Source organism: Solanum dulcamara, chromosome 2 (assembly GCF_947179165.1).
Source record: "Solanum dulcamara chromosome 2, daSolDulc1.2, whole genome shotgun sequence".
Taxonomy (NCBI): domain Eukaryota; kingdom Viridiplantae; phylum Streptophyta; class Magnoliopsida; order Solanales; family Solanaceae; genus Solanum; species Solanum dulcamara.
This window is the reverse complement of record NC_077238.1, coordinates 66155800-66163904: the sequence shown is the minus strand read 5'-3', so window position 1 is coordinate 66163904 and position 8105 is coordinate 66155800. Positions and strand designations below refer to the sequence as shown.

General features: G+C 33.1%; 1 pseudogene; it reads right to left on the bottom strand.

The window, feature by feature from the left end:
- Window positions 1-478: 478 nt before the first annotated feature.
- LOC129872417 (B3 domain-containing protein At5g60140-like) lies at window positions 479-6008 on the bottom strand (annotated as a pseudogene).
- Window positions 6009-8105: the final 2097 nt, after the last annotated feature.

Below are 8105 nucleotides of genomic sequence, written 5' to 3'. Positions count from 1 at the left end.
TTTTGCAAATTGCCAAGCTTCAGAAGCATAAAATTGTACCAGGCTGGCTCACTGCTTGGCATGGGGCACTACGTGGCGCGCCGAACTTGGCCTATTCCGGGCAAAAATTATTTCAATGCCAAGTCCAAGATGACTAAGAAAATTACTTTACTAGCATAGATTATACATCGGATGAACAATGAAAAACATAACAAATTCAGTATTTTGCAAGTGAAGTAATGGACATTCCATGTTTTCCAACAAAACTTAGGAATTCCAACAGATCAATGTAGACCAATAATTGTTTAACATTTGAATGTAAATAAACTAGACTTTAGTCTTAACGCCAATTAATTGGCTTATCTTCCAGATTTATTAATACAAAAAAAATATTCTTCAATGTTTGGTCAACAAACAACAGTTCTTCAAAACTTGTCTACATATAAAAGCACCGCAGGCCATAAAAATTAAAAGGTATGTTAAATAGCAGCATATTATTTTATTTCTTGTTGGGATGGGAACCTTCTCCTTCATAGAAAATGTTAATTTGTAAGTAAAGGTCTTTGTTGTGTTTTAGTCTCACAAATTCACAAATGCATGTATCATTTTTCTCCACAAGGTTCCACCTACATAAACTGCGCCACCCGCCAATTAGCCATATTCTACCGTCCTTCTAAATCTTGTGTTTTGCCTCAAATTCTCTGCCAGGAGAGTAACGAATGGTCATAGTTGAAGGGAGTTCAAGTTTGTAGTCTCACTACATCAATTGGAATGTACTACAGATAGGGAAACAAACTTTGTTAACTGTGAAGACAATAAGATCGAACTATAAAACCATTCACTAAAATAGTTGTATGTTTATAATTACCAGGTGATCTCTCCTATTTGGTCGTATTTTTGTTACAAAGTTAGGATTTTCTAGTTTAGTTACACGTCCACTTCTGAATATATTTGTAGCAATATTTTCATGAGGATCATTCACCTTGCCAGCACTGGCTCATTTGCATTCAACTAAATCAAAAACGTTTAACTAGTTAGGTTCACAAATAGAAATCACATGAAAACTCAGAGTTGCGCTTTCTATTTTATTTTACATGGTTGTGTTTTATTGAAAATTGACTTTAAGAAAGAAAACCGACTTTTGACACATATCAGAGGTTTTAGAAAATGATATTTAACTTCATTATTTTCTCTGTTATTCCAAAAACTAACAAAAAGTTCCCTTAAAAGGCTCACTTTGTCGATTGAACCTTTTCAAAAACCCTTTGAAATGTATAGTCTTAAATATACCATGACATTTCTATTAATACAAGATCATGTCAAAATATTCAAAGATGTCATTCTTGCAGTAACATACTAATAAGAGAGGAATTGAATTAGATACAAAATGAAATAAAGTAGTACATTTATAGATCTGTAATTAGTGTTTACCTTTTGAATGTGGCGTCTGTTTGTTAAATATGCCATCCCTTTCATTCTCTTCCTCCTCCACTTCTTTGTATTCATCCTCTTCATCGTCGTCGTCATCTTCTTTCTTCCAAATATCTGCATTTTGAACATGATGCCTTTTCAGTCTCTTCTCCCTCTCCCCCCTCCTCTTGTTCTTCTTACTCTTCTAGATGGATGCAATTTGAAGGTGGCACCTTTTCTGTCTCTTCATATTCCTTGTCCCGATCATCTTCTTTGTCTACCATGCTATCCTCATCACTATCATTAGAAGATGAACTGCTCGTGCTATCTCTAGCTCAAGTATTCTCCTTTAACTCCATACTCTTTTGATGGTCAACATTCATTTCTTCCTCGTCCTCCTCCTTCATAGAAAATTTTAAACCTCCACCTCCTTACTTTACACATCCAGTTCTTCCAAGTAGTTTAAAGTCAAAAATTCTAGTTCTATCATAGTTAAAAATAATTAAGTCTCCAAACTCTACGATGTTGTCCTCAATGAATTTCTCCCATCCATGTTCAAAATAAATATGTTTTCCTGAAATGGTTACTCCTATAGGCTAGATATTTCCAAACCTATTCCTAAGGGAAACATTCCAAGGTAGCATTCCATTCTTGTAATCTATATAACCTGTGGGAAGTGTGAAAGAAAAAAAAGTTCGACTATTGAAAAAATAAATGTAGAGCTACACGAATTTCTTTAAATAAGATTGACCATAAGATAAATGCAGCCAGTTTCAGACAAAAAAATATTGCAAATAAACTCAAAGTTTGAGATTTTTAAGGTTGGAGTTCAAGAATGTAACTATTTCAAAAACTACAAAATGAAATTTGAGGCATTTTCATAGTTTTACTGGAAAATTACTTCTATCAACACTCATAATATGGTTAGTTTGAAATGATATATGCAATTTCTAACATCTACTGACTAAATTATACATAGTACTGGTATAAAATTAGGAGATTTAACATATATAGAAAATTATAAAATTTACTTGCATCAAAAAAAGGCATCTTTCCACTTTTTACTTTCTATCCCCTTATTCAAAGAACAAATTTTCGAAAAGAATAAATTGAAATTGTTTCAAGAAAAAGAATCAAGAACAATCATAGATTAAACACATGAATATAAGAACATAAAAAAGGATGAAAGGGAAAGTACATTTAAAAAGTATAAAAATACCACAAGGTATATCCAAGTTTTGCAGATCTATATCTCAACAAGGCCTTCCCCTCCCCGTATATATATGCTTCCCACATCTCCAAAAAGAAAAAAAAATCAAGAATCAAACTCCCATCAAAGACCATTATAAGGGGTAGTATACTCACAAGTCGTTTTGCACTTATTTCTGGGATGAAAACTTTGAAGAAGCCATTTTACTTGTTCTCTTTGGTTTCAAACTTTAGAAGGATATCATAATTAACGGCACAACCTTTTTACCTTATAAGCTTCTTTATATTAAAGGAAAAAAATTATAAAAGAGAAGAAGATTACAAAAATCTCAACATTCTTATATATTGACCATTTGTATTTTTCCTCTTGTCATGTAGTTTTTTCTAATTGAAAAAAAATAGTTCTTTATTACGTAAGTATAGGCGAAGGGGAAATGAGGTAAGAGATTACGAGGTGGAGAATTGAATCCACAATAATAAGGTGAAAATTCAAGTAGTGAGCCAATTGAGCTACTGAGATTCCTCTAATGTAGCCAATGTAGAATATTAACTATGGAGAAACGTGATGAATTATTGCATGTGATATGAACTTTTCCTTAATTGGAAATATAACAATTATAACTAATCTGGTGACCCAATAAAAGAAAGCAATGCTACCATCAACGTAATCATAACTGATGCGGTAACTTGTTGAATTAGTTCATGAAAAGAAATAATTTCGGAAGGTATTTTAGTAAGATAATGGATCATACTTGAAATTTAGAAGTTCAAAGTGAAAATGTGTTATAAAAAAATAAATATATTTGATTGCTAATTTTATTTTTCGTGATTGTTTATTATCTACGTCTTTATCTTTGATTGCTTCTCTCGACTTTATCTCTATACCCAAACTAATGATGGAGGCTTTCAATTATTCTGAATGGTCCAATGCAATGCTTGAGAAAATATATTTCTTAGAGGAAAATTACCCGTGAGATTTGGCAGATTTACCTAATAAAAAGAAATGATGGGATGTAAGTGGGTGTTCACAGTTAAAGATAATCCAAATAGTTTTGTAGCAAAACTTACAGCCAAACTTGTGACTAAAGAGTATGCTCAAACTTATGGGGTATATTATAGGTATGTATATGTTATATACTTAGGTTTGGTGGTAGAAGAAAATTGTGCAATTAACAGGCATACTGCATGCATTTCTGATGTTACTGAGAGTATATTTGTATTTTTATCAATGGTGGAGCATACTGCTAAAACCGGACAACGCCCACTTTTGATAGTATATATAAAAAATAATTCTAATCTAGTTCCATTGGTACATAAATAAGCAATAAAATTATATATTGACACCTACACTTTTAGTTTTTTATTTCAATGGCACTCAAAAAGTAGTTATTTTAATAAACCAAATCGATCATTGAATTAAAGGGCAGAAGAAATTATGAGCTAGAAGGATCAAATATACTTTTGAACTTTGCCAAAAAGTTCAAATATACCAATATATGAATTTTATTTTAGTAAAAAAAAATTAAAAAAAATTATAAATATTTTTTTACTTTCGTCAACTGAAAAGGGTATATTTGGGCAATTTATGTAATGGTAACGGTATGTATGAGTCACTTTTTTAATAAGGAGCATATCAACTCTAAATCACCAAGTGTAATATATACGACTCTTTTTCCTATTACAAAACATAGTTTTTATTTTGTGTATCATAACAAATCCTAAAAGTAAACCCTATCACAATCCCTTTCCACCCCCCTGCTCTTTTTCCTCCTCTTCCTTTCCATTCATATATAGATTACATTCTAGGGTTTGATTTTCAACTCCACTGACTCCATTCTTTTATTTTGTTCCACATTGAATCTTTTAAATTTTTACTACCAAAGCAGTCATTTTCTATGGAATGATGTAAATACATGGGTTTTCAAGAGAGAAAAACTTCGACATTGGAGAACAAAAGGATTGTATGATTTTAAATTTTTTGGCAATTTTCATTTCTATGTTTTCTCGACCATGGAGTTTAGAAAGGATCTAACCCAAAAATATTTTTTGTCTCATTGTCTCGTTGCTTTGGTTGTTATTATGTAGTTGCTATATCAACACTAGTACCATATTGTGTTGTATTTGGATTATAATTTATATTTTTATTGTATGTAGATGAATGTTACATACAAAAATTTATATTGTATATAGATGAATCTTCTGTATCTACTATATTAATAAATTGTATTTGTATTCAGGGATTCCATGCCCCTTGAATCTCAATACAAGCCCTTGATGCTCTATCAATCAATTGTATGTTATCCACCTCGAATCTCAGTACATGACGTTGATACAACTACTTTGAATGATTACAATAGTTCCACAATTTTTGCATATCCAGTGTGACAGTATACACTCAAAATCACAGTTGTATTTATGAGTACGACCTTACCACTGTAGACCTTACCCCTGTATCAACAATCAACAATGATACACTAAAAAACACAGTTGTATCTAGAATGTTTCTAGGTTGTATCTTTCGAGTTGTAGCTAGGTTATATCTGAAATATTTCTAATTTGTATCAAGGATGGAGATGTGAATTTACGGTGATAGGTAGGGTGATTTTTCTAGTGATGATATAATTTTATATCTGTTTTCATAATCAATAATGGAGCACACTGCTAATGATTTAACCAGATCTTGTTAAAGTCCTAGTGCTTTGAAACTAACTTTACAAAGAAGAATTGATACATGAGTGATGCATTTGTGAGAGGGAAAACTGATGCTCGACAAATAAGATAATATTTTGTGCTCAACAACCACTATTTGATGCATCCTTTATGATATTCATATCCGCATCCATGTGTCCCAATGGTCTGTTCAAGCTCAAATTCCGCATGACATATGGCACAAATCTATTTAACTTCCATGGGACTATTTACTCTATCTGTAGGGCACAAAAACACATAATGAGTTATTATTTTGAATTACTCCAATATAGCATCCTCCGTATTCTCTATATAGTTCCAATTTGCGAATATCGGCAGTGCAAATTGAACCTTTTATGAGGCAATAAGATCCTATCGATTTAATCACGATCACTCAAGTTAGTTTTATTAATGGGAGAATGTTCACAATTACCCCTCAACTTTCGTTCCATAACTAGCATTGTTCTTTGTTATATTATACGGTTATTTATAACCCTGCCATCTATAAATTTGTCACCCGTACCCCTCTTTTGATGAAAAGCCCCAAATCAACACAAATTATCCAATTTTCTTAAATATGACCCACCACCCAATTTTAATCCAAGTCTGGCCCTCTAACTATCTTAACCCAACCAAATTACCCATTCCCCATCTTCATTTCCCTCCTCCATGGAAACTTCTTCTCTGTCTCCATCTCCACCACCATCTTCATTGGCTATCATCCTATCAAATATTAGTTTCATTGACCTTGCCGATGGTTATCTCAAATCCAGCATCACCATCATTAATTTTCCACTTACCATTTTTGCCCCTACTAATTCCTCCCTCCTCACTTGCCCTTAGTTCTCCCTTTCCCTTCTTTTCCAAGAATACTATATTCTTGGTCTGTATTCATTTCACTTCCTCCGTAGTTTAGCATTGGTTCCATGATTGAAACTTTAACTCCAACACGTTGTCTCATGATTACACCATTTTGATCCAGAAATTCCTCAAGGGCAGTGTTTTTAAGGGGTGGAAATTACTAAATCAAACATCTATAACAATGGGTTCACCATTGTTCATGTTATACAGGGGTACGTCACTCTTTTTCTCCAATTTCTAATAGAACTGAGAGAATGTTTACTTTATCCTTCTCATTTCTTCCACCAACATGGTGACATTTGCTTCCACACGCTTGATGTTAAAGTATGCCATAATTTGTCTGCATACCGACGGTTACATGACACTTGTTGTGAGGGCTAAGTACCCTACTCTAGCATATTTAAAATCGATGACTATTTTTGTAATGAATGATTTGGCTATATTTGGTATTGGAACTTCCCATGAGTCAGCAGAAAATCTTGGTTTCGTATTGTGCCTAATAGGATTTTAATATAATCTGAGTCATGGAATTAACTCTTAATATAGAGCTGATGATAATGGACAAAAAGGGGAAATTGGTTGTGACAACTGTGGGTGGAAATGGTCTTTTGATATCAATGAGGATCAATTATGTTATAGTCAAGAATTTGGATCTTGGAGCGCGCATGTTCGGCTTCGAGGTATGCAACGGTCTGCTTGTTCTTAGATAGTGCTTCATAGAATTGGTTTGGTAGATCCTTAGTTATTATTGTGGCTTCTCTTGAGAACTTCTTAGGTTTGGTGCCATCGCTAGTGCGAGGACGTATGGTTGTGTTAGGACTTGTGAGGTTCAGGCTTGCTTACACTACTAAAATATGTGAAAAAACTACGCAAAAAAGCGACGGTTTGATTAGTATCATAGAATTGGTTTGGTAGATCCTTAGTTATTATTAGTCGGTGTGATTAGTATCATAGAATTGGTTTGGTAGATCCTTAGTTATTATTGCGGCTTCTCTTGAGAACTTCTTAGGTTTGGTGCCTTCGCTAGTGTGGGGATGTGAGGTTGTGTTAGGATTTGTGAGGTTCGGGCTTGCTTACTCTACTAAAATATGTGAAAAAATGACGCAAAAGCGATGCAGTCACTTTCATCATTTTTTTGCTCGACGCTTTGAAAAAAGTGACAGTTAGGGTCGATAAAAGCGACGGACTACGTCGCCCATAAATTTTTTTAATTAGAAAAATATATAAAAAAACAGCGGACTCCATCTTTTTATTTTTTTAAAAAGTAATTATTTAATATAAAGAGATGGATTATTGGTCTCTGTCCGTCGTTGTTTGATCTTGGTGTTCTAAAAAAAATTTTGAAAGGCGACGAACTAAAGGAACCAGTCCGTTGCTTATCTGCAATATATTTGACAGCAGAAACCTACATTTTCTGCTGCCCACCTGCAATCAAATTTAAATTTACTACATAGCAATTCAGCCCATTCAAACACAAATAATAATAAATAAAATACGCAAAATACATAATAACAAACATAATTAAATACTTAAAATGAATAAAGTCATTATTTAGAATCATTTAAAATGTTTCAAATTTAACAAAAAATTTCAAAATATTCATAAACTAACATAGGGAATGTCACACTCCGGGAGGGTACCCTAGATGTGTCCGGCATTCGAAAGCCATTTCTGGCCTTCAAGCGAACCACTTGGTCCAGTCACAGTTTCATTTAGTCATGTTCTATCAGCGGAAGACTCAATCATAAAGATACTATTCATAATTTAGGGTCAAAGGCCAAATATATATCCAATCAATAACTAACTAGAATAAAACTAGTCAAAACGAACAATTCAACACTTCCACACTCTAGTCTATGAAGCCTCTATTAACAATCCAGGAGGTGCCAATGACAATTCCTTGGATACCAACAATCAAAATAAAGGAAATAAAACAAATCTATAAAGATAATCTCGAT